At 38.5% G+C, this 11,906-nt stretch overlaps 1 protein-coding gene and 1 long non-coding RNA gene across 2 annotated transcripts in view; one reads left to right on the top strand and one right to left on the bottom strand.

Annotated features, from left to right (window-relative positions):
- The window catches only part of LAMC1 (laminin subunit gamma 1), a 144,889-nt gene that overhangs the window by 56,730 nt on the left and 76,253 nt on the right, over window positions 1–11,906 (bottom strand). The window lies entirely within an intron of this gene.
- Window positions 1,982–11,098, top strand: LOC138150981 (uncharacterized). Its single transcript, XR_011165715.1, has 2 exons — window positions 1,982–2,979; window positions 9,264–11,098. It is a non-coding gene; the product is annotated as an uncharacterized lncRNA (long non-coding RNA).

Raw genomic sequence — 11,906 nt, 5'->3', positions numbered from 1 at the left:
AAAAAAAAAAAAAAAAAAAGAAAAGAATAGGACTGTGGGTGTGGCAAGGTGGCACAGTGAATACAGCACTGGCCCTGGAATCAGGAGGACTTGAGTTCAAATGTGACCTCAGACATCACACACACACACATTACATTACAAATCTGGCCTCAGACATTACACACACAAGTGACCTTGGGTAAGTCACTTAACCCCAACTGCCCCTCTGTAATGGAAATGCAAATTTAAAGATCTTCCCTGCCCCTAGGCTAAAGTGCACCTGGAGACTGGGGTGGGAGGCTTGTTTTTCAGTTGATACTTTTTGATTGGCCAGTGGGTCCAAAAGGTTGTTACATTCTCTGAGCCAGGAGAAGGCTATATAAGCCCTGATGTGTAGCTTTGTTTTGGGACTCACTTTGAGAAGTGTTCTGTGATTTGATCTGAATTCTGGGAAGCCTTTGTTGAGAGTCCCCCGGCTTTGAAAAACCCAGATGTGGAAACCCAGATGTTGACTGGGTAGGGATGTAATGGTTGGACAGTTTGGAAAGCTGTCTACTTGATATATTAATGTCTTGATAATTCTGTCTGTATATTTTGAAGTTTGGGGTGTTGACCTTTTTCCCCTGAACAAGGTAAACGATATATGTCTGACTGATTAAAGTAAGCCTGTTAACCCATTTTGAGTTGTTTTCCTTTAACAAAGCAGATCCAAGAACCTGTATGGGCAGCAAACCCTGAGGACGCACTTGGGGTGCTTGCTGCTACACCCTCCAAAAAGTAGCAAAAAAAAAAAAAAAAGAACAGGATCGTGTAAATAAGAAGTCCAATTACAGATGGCCTTGTATAACAAGGTTAAGAAGTGTGGACCCAATCAGTAATGGAGAGTTACTGTTGCCAATACCTTACTAAACCCCAACCCTGGATTACTCCAACCATCTGCCTCAAACGACTTTTTAAAAAAATCAGTTATTTGTTGTATATTCATTATTTAGGGTTAGTATGACACTTGAGGAACTGATTGCATTGTTGTCCATATACAGATCTTTTTATATAATATGGAAATTTACAACTATTGAGATACAGAAATAGATACAGATATAGGTATAAATACAGATATGTGCATGTAGACAAAAATCAGGTCCTCTGGAAATGTGATACATATAGGGCCATGCTGTAGAGTCCTAATGGAGCGAAGCACAAAAGTAATCAATAAAGAATTACTATTGTATGGTGTTTTGTAGCCAGAAGTGTTGTCTTCTGGACCTACGGGAACCTGTAGCACCTACATACAAGGCAGGCAGTTTATATAACTGTGGGGCACTGTCTGCTTGACACCAACTACTGAGACTATACAAGTCATATACAGCATCCTATGCAAACAACAACAGGGTTTTAACAAATAGTCACACTGTACTATTCCCCATTTCTAACTTTAGGAAGAGACTAGAGTGTGTTCACAGGTTTTACATTTCTGGTGTTCAATCACTAATCAGAGGAAGGATTTGACCTATTTGAAAAGCACATCATACATAACCCCTTAACCACTGTCATGTTCTCTTGATGGCAGCACATTAAAAGGTTTTAAAATTGTAGCTCCTTCTGGATTCCCCAAAGAGTATCTGAGCTCTTCTTTAAACAGCTCTCCTATGGATTCAGGTTTACCTTCATCTGAAATGCCATTCTGCCCCAAGATACATGGCACACTAAGGCAGATATCCTCATTAATGCCATATAGGCCCTTAATCACAGTGGAAATGGGATGCACTCTCCTAATATTCTTCATAATGCTTTCTACCAGATCCGCCAAAGACAAACCAATGGCCCAGGAAGTGTAGCCCTTCAGCTTGATTATCTCATAAGCACTTTCAACCACCCGTTTTATGAACATCTTTCCAATTCTCTAAATCAGCATTAGTTCCTATTTGAGGATTAACACATCAGCAAGATTCACACCACTCCACACAGGAACATGGAAGTCTCCATGTTCCCCAAGGAACATGACAACTTGAAGAATGGACACCAAGTCTCTCCCCCATTAGGTAACGGAAATGGGCAGAATCCAGATTGCAGCCACTTCCAACAACACAGTTTTTAGAAAAGCCACTTAGCTTCCAGGCCACATATGTCAAAATATCCACTGGATTGGAAAACAACAAGCAGCTTGCTAATTAGGGCTGTATTTAACAATATTGGGAATGATGAATTTAAAGATATTCACATTACTCTGAACCAAATTAAGATGACTTTCTCCCTCCTGTTGAGGAGCCCCAGTTGTAACAATGACCAGTTTTGAGTTTGCAGTTACACTGAAGTTTTTGCTAGAAACAATCTTTGAAGTTTTGAGGAAAAAGCTGCTATGTTGGAGATACATCATCTCTCCGTTTAGTTTGTCTTCTATTACATCAAATAGAGCAAGTTCATCAGCCAACCCCTTTAAGATACTGATGGCACATGCCATTCCAATGGCACCAACCCCAACAACAGTGATCTTGTTCTGGGGAACCTGGTCTTCCTTTAAGACATTCAAAATCAGCTGATCCTTAAGAGTAGAAGCCATTTTAGGGAATATCCAAGTTCAAACCAAGGTTGCTGGTCAGGCTGCAAAAGTAGTGAGTTATACGTGAGACTGCTGCTCCCAGACTCACCTAAGTGACTTTTTTTTTTTTTTTACTGGGTTATGTGTTGGGTGCACATGTGTAATGGTAATGTATTTTTGCTTAATGGGAGGATCTTTTTTTTTTTACTGGGTTATGTGTTGGGTGCACATGTGTAATGGTAATGTATTTTTGCTTAATGGGAGGATCTTTCCCATCCATTAATAGGTTCATGTAACCTGCTTAAGTCACATGGAAGCCTAAATCATATGAGTTTGAGTCACATGAAGCCTATGGTGGAAGAAGCTTGCTGAACAGGTAGAGCAGGAAGGGTGGAATAGAGCCCAGAGGAAGTTGGTCAGAGCAGTTAGAACTCCAGGGACAGAAAGGAAGCAGGCAGCGAGCTGTGAGTATTCATCTGTGGGAAGGCCCTAGCAGGGGGAAGACTTGGGGATGGCATTACCCTCTTCATTGTTATTATGTATAGATTTCTTTGCTCCTCTGATGGATTTGGCTTTGGGATTCAGCTTTCTGGTGTTTAAATAAATGTTTTGGTTCGGTCTTCCATGTGGAGAGACCGTTATATTTTACAATTCAGAATTATGTTGGCATATTCATAGTTGCCATAGGCACTGTGAATATCACATTGGAGCTACAACATGCTACAGCTTCTTGGAGGCACAGGTGAGAGTTGGGTGAAAACTGAACACAAAGGTGGAAGAGCAGTCCTGAAAAAGGCTGGGCAAGTCCTCACAGCAGAGGTGCTAGCCACCCCATACATCTTCTCAGCAGGTGGGCTAAACTAGGTTGAGAGTAATAGGTCTCAAACCTGTCAGTGAATTAAGGGGATGTCTACCCCAAGTATTTAAGAATTCCCTGGCAGAATGGGCAAATGAGAACAATTTTTTCCAGAGGTCATGAAAATGGTTGAAGCAGGCTTAGAGTTTGGTCAGCCATCAAAAACACCGTCATCCACTACATCCCAGGCCAGTAGTACTGACTTTTGTCTTGCCATGTTACTTCAATGACTCTGAGAGTATGAGAATGACCAACTGTACAATTCTGCCTCACTTAAATCCAATTCATGTTCAATTCATCACCCCCTGATGTCATTGGTCCTCTTCAAAATGAAGGACAAACAGTTTTTATTAAGTGCCTACTCTGTGCCAGAAACTGTGATAAGTGTTGGGGATATAAAAGGAGGCAAACTGTAGTCCCTCCCCTGAAGGAGTCAAAATCCTGAATGGTCCATTATAATTTTTTGCTAGCTGATTTCAACTGGATCCTCAGTGCCTCAATGCAATCATGTCCCATTCACCATAGTAGCTGTTCCAAACATTCTCTTTTCTCCTCACTCAAGTGTGTCTCCTCTCTGCCTGAGACTGCATTGAGCATAAGTCATTTGCTGAATTTTCTCACTCTTCTCCATCTCCCATTCCTCTCACATCATCCTCCACCACTCCTCTTCCTAATAATCTCTGATGGTGAGGCAGCCTGTTTGTGAAGGACAATTCCTTTACATGTACCATTGGTCCCATCTCCTCCTTCTCCAATAGACTGCTGGCTCCTCCATCATCCCCTCTCTCTCTCTTTAATCTTCAATCCTTATCTATCTACTAGCTTCTTCCCTGATGTTTATAACACATACAAGTCTCCTCCCATTTCAAAAACACCCTCACTAAACCCCAACATAATCACTATTGTCCTATAACTCTCCTTACTGAAGTTGCTCTCACCAAAATTATGTATAATTAATTAATAAGTCTAATTTTGTCAATCCACATATTTCTTGGTTTTTCTGCAGCATTTGATACTGTTTTATCATTCCCTCCCTTCTGGATATTCTACTTTCTCCGAATTTCCACAAATCTGTTCTACCTTAATTTTCTTCCTACCTATCTGAACATTCCTCAGTCTCTTTTGCTAGACCTTCATCTATAATTATTCCTGAACATTTCCAAAGCATGCCCAGCCATTTTCAAATCAGGCTGCTTCCCACTCTTTCCTTTCCCCAACTCTATATGTTGTCTTTCCCTATGTGAAAAATTATTTTCTAGACTCAGAGCTGCAAGTCCCCTTTCCCTCTAAAGTTCTTCACAAGGAAATTACTGAAAATCAGATTGCACTGAAGCTGCTTGAGCGGAGACAGATTCTTTTGCCTTGACAGCTCAAGACTGGGAGCGGTCTGGTATGATGGGGGGCTGGTCAAATAGAACAGGTATTTCCTCTGTCCAAATGATGGCAGCCCTTGCTGAGCAAAATTAAGTGACCTAAATCATGTACTCAAGACCTGATTTTAATATAGCCCACCTCCAAGTGTACTGACTAATCACAGTTGATTGGCACCCCTTGGGAACACCTACTCTTTGAAGGGCATATAACCCTTTACCCTCAAATTAAGCCAGCTTGAGAGAAATAAAAATGTGGACCCAACCTAATTGTTTGTCTCTTTCTTAGAACAAACTCTGTTTGGGGCTTTGGGGTTCACAGTTAAAACTGGGGTTTGACATGTATTAGAATGTAAACTTGTTGAGTGCAGGAACTGAATGGTTCATAATAAGCACTTAATATAGGCTTTTTCTTAAATTAATTGATTCTTTCATATCATGCCCACCAATTAGGTGTGTTTCCCAAGACTCTGTCCTAGATCCTTCTCTTTTCTTTCTAAATTCACTGTTACAACTTAAGGCTACCTCTATAGGTATTGATTAAGCTTGTATACTATTACATGGAGATTTTTAAACCATATGAAGTGCATCATTTCTTATATACGTGGCTTGGTCCCAGATAAAATGCTGTCCTGCTTTAGAGGCAGATCAGAAGTTAAAATGAATGCTAGGCAACTCTCATAATATCCTCTGGACTGTACAGCAAGAGAAAATTATTTGACCAAAGTCACATAGCTAGTCAGTATGTTGGAGCCTGGGATTAGAAAACAGGTCTCCATTGCTTTTCCCATGATACTACCCTGCAAGAGCAAAGTCTAAGTAGACACTTTTCCTAAGCAACTTGTTTGAAACAAGATTCCTAGATCATAAACCAAAAAACAGCATCACAAACAAACAAAAAAACCCAACATACTGCTTCTATCTTTAGGGACAAGGCAAAGAAACATAAGACATTTAGGGTAAATCAACAAATAGTCCCCCCCATTGGGTTTCAATACCTAAAACACTTTTACTTCTCACTCCATATTCACAGAGTATGGAATCACACACTCAAGAAAATATTTCATTTTTCAATGTTATACTACATTTTTTGCTTTGGGGTACATAGCATACCTTTCATGAACAAAAACTGAAGGGCAGATGCTCAAAAAAGCATAAAAAAAAAAAAAAAAACTTAAGCAGCACTTCCTGCTCTGAAGGATGCAACTTAAGCTGGGGAAATGTAGGATAGACAATAAGAAAGCCTAAAAATTAACGAGAATTCAGCCTTTGTTCACAGAGTGCCAAAGAATTTTTTCCCCAAAGAATCATTCTTAAACCTCCTACACAATGAAGCATTTCTAATCTCCTTGTGTAGGGAAGAAAGGTCTCCAGTCTCAGAATTATCTTCAAGGGCTGGTTGCTCAGGCACATAAATGCTTCTCTGTTTCTAGTTCTGAGGAATTCCATAAGGGTCTAGTGAGACAACTACCTCTACAATTGTGTACTGAATAACAACAGCTATTTGTTGTTGTTTTAAACAGAATTTCAGACAATGTGTCTTTCCTTGTCCTAGATTAAGAAAATTAGGACATTATGACTTGAGACAGTGTCAAACTGGGATCTCTCATTTACCATAGTTCTCACCAAACCCCCACAATGATGTAGCTAGCTTTCCTGTAGTGAGATGCCTTGGAGATGACAAACTAACACTATAAAATTATATTAGTGGGAAATAAAATAAAGTGATGATGAGCTGTTTAGACTACTATATGGTCTTTTAAATAGTTAATAGTGATCATGGAAAAACACTCTCAAAAAGTTGCCAATTTTCTTGGTACAACCAGCTGACTTACAGAAGAGTTCCCAGAATAATATTTACAGCTGCATACCAGCTGTTATTGTTTCAATTCAGCAGACACTGTGTACATAAAACACACACAACACAACACACACACAGACCCTAACAGAAAAAATCTAAGAGTCAAATTAATGCTAAATGTAGGATCCTGAAGCAGACACAAATGTATGGTCAAGAGTACAGATAAGGTACGGTTTAGTAGTTTAAAAGTCGCTGCTGGCTCAATCCTCTCTCATCTAGGCTCACTAGTGCAAGTCACAATGTTATTAATCACCTGAAGGCTGAACAGAGTGAGGGAAGAATCACAAAAGTACAAGAGTATATTTTTTGCAGTAAGGAAAAATTCTAGACTTTCCTCTGTAATTAAAACAATACAAAAGAGATAGAATTTTGGAAGAAGTAAGAAGCAGCAAAGGACTTCAACAACAGTTCCTTTTCAAGTGGAATGCACAATACTTCCTGCTTCTCTAATTGTACAGTGTATCAATGACAGCTAAGATACATGCCACAATTATTTGTACTCTGAAGGGGAAAAGCCCAGAAGTTCCAAGATTGTATTGTCTGTCTCGTACTGTATTGTAATGTAGTATGAACCTGAATGGTAAATAACACCAATGATAACTAACATTTAGATGGTGCTTACTATGAATCAGGCACTGTGCTCTACAATGATTATCTCATTTGATCTTCACAACCCTGAAGTAGGTACTATTACTATCCTCATTTTACAAATATGGAAACTGAAGCAAACAGACATTAACTGACTTGCCCAGGGTCACAAAAGTATAAAGTTCTAAGTCAAATTTGAACTCAGGTCTACCTGACTCCAGGCTGACCACTCTATAACCACTGTACCACCTAGCTAATGCTTGAGATTTTCAAAAAGTCTTTATTTAGCAAGGTTTCACAATGGCCATTAGAAAAAAAATAAGTCACCAGGTAACTGGGGATTATCCCTTAGAGGCCAGAAAACAAAGGGTAGAGGATAAGTGTTTCACAGATATTGTATCACTTGAGCCTCAAAATAGCTGTGAGGTACCCGCCTATAACTCCATTTTACAGATAAGGAAACTGAGGCTCCATAGCAGCTAAATGACTTGACTATGATCACACAACTAAAAAATGCAAGAGGAATTTGAAGCCAGATCTTTCTGTTCCCAAGCCTAGAATTCTATCCACTACTACACTGAGGGTACAGGAAGCTAGGTGGTGAAGTGGATAGAGTGCTGGGCCCTGAGTCAGGAAGATTCCTCTTAAAAAGTTCAAATCTGACGTCAGACACTTAGTAGCTGTGTGAACCTGGCACTTAACTCTTTTTGCCTCACTTTCTTCATCTGTAAAGTGAGCCGCAGAAGGAAATGGCAAACTACTCCAGTATCTTTGCTAAGAAAACTCAAAATGTGGTCACAAAGAGTCAGAGAGGACTGATCAACAACAAACACTGAGGGTACACATACCATTTAATTTGCAAATTTGAGCTTTTGGTTAATGGCAATCTGAGTGTAAGTAGATGACCCAATACAACTGCTGGAAAACTCAAAAAACATGTCACTAAATGGAAAAGCGGCAAAGTGAAAGGCAGTACATTTTCAATCAAAGACGAGTTCTAAATTTATAAACACTTCAGAGGAATATGAAAGCAATTTGTGATTTTTAATTCACTATTCAGAAACATGCTTAGTTCTTTGAAGATTTTCTGGAAATTTACCAATCTTAAAAGTTTAACCCTCTCCAAGCTTTAGTCTCCTCAACTAAAAAATAGAGGTAATACTCATAAATACCTACTTACAGGGTTTGTTACTGGGTTCAAATGAGGTAATAGAGATGGAAGCATTAAAAAAAAAAAAGCATTATATAAATGTCCGTTATTATTACTACTAGTTGTGTAACCTTGGACAAATACTTAAGCATTCTGAACCTTAGTTTCCTCACCTCTAAAATGGGAGGGTTTGAGTAGATCATCTCTAGTCACTCATCTATCTCTTTTATTACATAAACTTCAAAGATGTGGAAGATCTAGTCTTTCTAGGATACTCAACACCAAGTTAATGGTAAATGGTAAAGCTACAGAGAGATGTCTCACATGAGAGTCTAGGTTTGAAGTGAGGATTTATCCAATGCAATCTTCTTTTCACTTTTTTAATGGTGTGTGTGGTCTTTAATACTACCTACAACATTAACAACTATCCATCCATCCTCCACTTAAAGATCTGAGAAAAGGTTAACTCACTATCAAATGATACAACCTTTTTCATTTTTGAACCAGTCTAAGTGTGAAAGTTTTTTCCTAATACAGAAGGAAAATCTGATTTGCCTAATCTTTAAGATTAAAGCAAGAATAGTCACTTCCTACAAATTATATTTTTATGCATTCCAGATGGAGCACAGCATGACAATTCTACTCAATAGAATTCTTTTTTCAATTTATTCAATTTCAAAACCAAAGCATTTAATGTACTTTACAACAAAATTAATTACCCAATAGTCAGTTAACTGATTATAGAGAGTTGATGAAAGAGTCATGATATGATCCAGGAGAGAATTTTTATGTGCAATCAAAACAATCTGACAATGAATGCAAATAGACACACATATTAAAACTACTATTATAGTCTTACAGTTGTTTTAATACCAGAACAATTAAATAAATTATTTTTTTGTGCATTTTTGCTGTTTTACCAGTAACACTGCCTGAAAGGAATTGCTGAGGAAAAAACCTCCACAAATGACATAACCTCAAGAAAGACTCCACGGGGTGTGAACTTCAGAAGATAAAACACATGCTTAAAATATTCTGATTCCAGTACCCACAAAATCAGGCCAGTAGGTCAAATATGCCTGAAATCCTGGGACACAGCTAAATGAATGAGGCCAGCATTCACTCCCACTCAGTCAAGCTCAAAAAGAGAACCCAGGAGCAATCTCACTCACTCTGCTGATTCACTGAATGACTTGTGACGTTTAAGATACACACATAAAGAAAACAAACAACTCAAACATAATATTAAAACTATGAAACAAAGAAACCAAAAGCAATGAAACCACACTGTCGCAATAAATCAGTCCTTTTCAGGAATATATCTCACTGTTAAGATACAACAGGTAAGAATGACGGGAGGGATCTACTGAAGATACATTTTTCAAGTTTAAAACAAACAAATAATGTTACAAATATTGGGGAGAGCACATGGCAGGGGAGAGATATTTGCTAGATAAAAGTTAGTGTGAAAATGACCTGGGCATTTCTGTGCACTGCAAATATACAAAAGTCAACAGTGTGACTTGGCTATACAAAAGCCTAATTAGATCTTAGGCAGTATTAACAAAAAACAAAAGAGTACAGAAAGGAGGTCATCACCTTACATTGGAAGTTAAATTCTGGGCATTGCCACTTTATGAAGGACATTGACAAGCTCAAACTCATCTAGAAAAGAGCAAGCAGGATGTTGAGATACCTAGAGAGCAGGCTAGGAAAGATCTAGGAACTGAAAGCCTGGAGGGGAAGAAGACTTGAAATATCTAAAGTGCTACCACGTGAAGGAGGAAGAGCCTGGCTTTGCTGGGCTCCAGAGGCCCAAAGCAGGAACAAAGGTTCAGGAGTATAGAGTTTAGGCTTCATGTAGAGAACACTTTTCTCAGGCCTTCCCCTATTACAAGTCTTTGAAAAGCTATGCAAATGTGGTGCAAATGTGGCTCAAATGTGGCTCAAACTTGGGTGGGTCCTATCCTACTAAAAGCTTGGAGGAGCAGCCAGAGAACAGATTGTGTGAGTCATTTTCTAAGGAAGAGAATAAGGTTAGTGAAACCCATTATTAAGTGGGCTACCAATGATTTTTTTTCAATCACACAACTGTTAAAGGACATCTAATTAAATCCTAGAAAAGCTGTGATCTGTGTCAGTGAAGGGAGCACCCAACATCTTCCAAAAATCAAAGATCCCTTAAGTATTCAAATTAACATCTAATTCTACTTTCTAAAGTGGAACGGGCTGCTTTAAAACCTTGGGGGTTCCTAGAAGGTCTCAGAGCAGAAGCTGAAAGTTACAGAGAAGATCCCAGTTCACGTACAGTTTGAACCAGATGCCTTTTCACTTTCCTTCCAAGTTTATAATCAATGATCACTGATCAACAGTGAATCAGAAACACTGATCAATGATCATTCTCTATGGCTTGCACTTGTCATTCTGCCCCTGCCTGCTCCTCCAATCAGATAATTATTTGAAATCAAACAATCATTACATTTTCAGAACATATAAGTAGTACAGTGGATAAAGTGCTAGATGTGAAGTCAGTAAGAGTTGAGTTCGAATGCAGACTCGTCGATTTACTAGCTGTTTGACCCTGGGCAAGTCACTTAACCTGTCTGCCTACATTTCCACATCTGTAAAATGGGGACTGCCTAGGTGGTTGTGAGGATCAAATGAGATACTTTTAAAGTACTTTATAAACCTCAAAGCATTATACACATCCCAGCTCTTTTGTTATATTTAATAAAATACTGACAAGTGAAGAATTAAATTCTGCTTCAGTATATTTTTTAAAAGGTAAGATTACCTTTTCTCTTTCCAGAAGGTACAACTTGTTCAACTCTGTTCTGTGTCAAGAACTTTTGGCATTTACTGGGAGGCCATTCTCTTGATTGGAAGGTAATATAGAGATATTTACTGTTCAAGGCAGAAATCCCAGCTATTTATTTAAAAAATGATTTTTAAAGGGCGGGGGGGGGGGGCTTATAAGGAAAGTATAAACCATCTAACATATGTGTAACTGAAGAATTACAAGAACTCTTTGAAGTCTCGACATGAGCTTCTAGAGTTCAAACTCTCTCACAATGAAGTTTGCACCTGTCCTGTAAGAGTTGGGTTATCTTTACAGCTAATAAATAAAGCCTACATACAGAGTTTTAGACTCACTGCCTGATTTCAACTCACATTTTCTCTACTCAAAATGTGTTAGGGCACCATAAAATAAAACTTATTCAAAATATGTAGGTAAAGGCTTCTCCTGGAACATCTTTTACCTCCTTCCAAAGGTTATCTATATTACATGCCACCTCCAGATATCTAACCTTTATTTCAAGGACAATTAGAAAAGAGACTAATGTATCTGATGCATCTATTCAAAATTATCAATAATGACTAGAAGGTATTTGGCACCTGTAATGCTAGCTTATTAACTTATTTCAGAGCTCCACAGGAAAAAACATTTTTTCTTCTCCCTCTCCCCCCCCCCTCCAAGGCAAATAAATAAGGTGAAAAAACTAGTTGTTAACCAAGGAGAGGGAAAATAGAAAAAATAACTTTATTAATTTCAGAAACTTAAATTT

This window comes from Petaurus breviceps, unplaced genomic scaffold, assembly GCF_028583685.1.
Source record: "Petaurus breviceps papuanus isolate PSGF00001 unplaced genomic scaffold, PetGlider_PUasm1.0 90895, whole genome shotgun sequence".
NCBI classification, from domain to species: Eukaryota; Metazoa; Chordata; class Mammalia; order Diprotodontia; family Petauridae; genus Petaurus; species Petaurus breviceps.
This window is presented reverse-complemented; position numbering and strand designations above follow the sequence as displayed.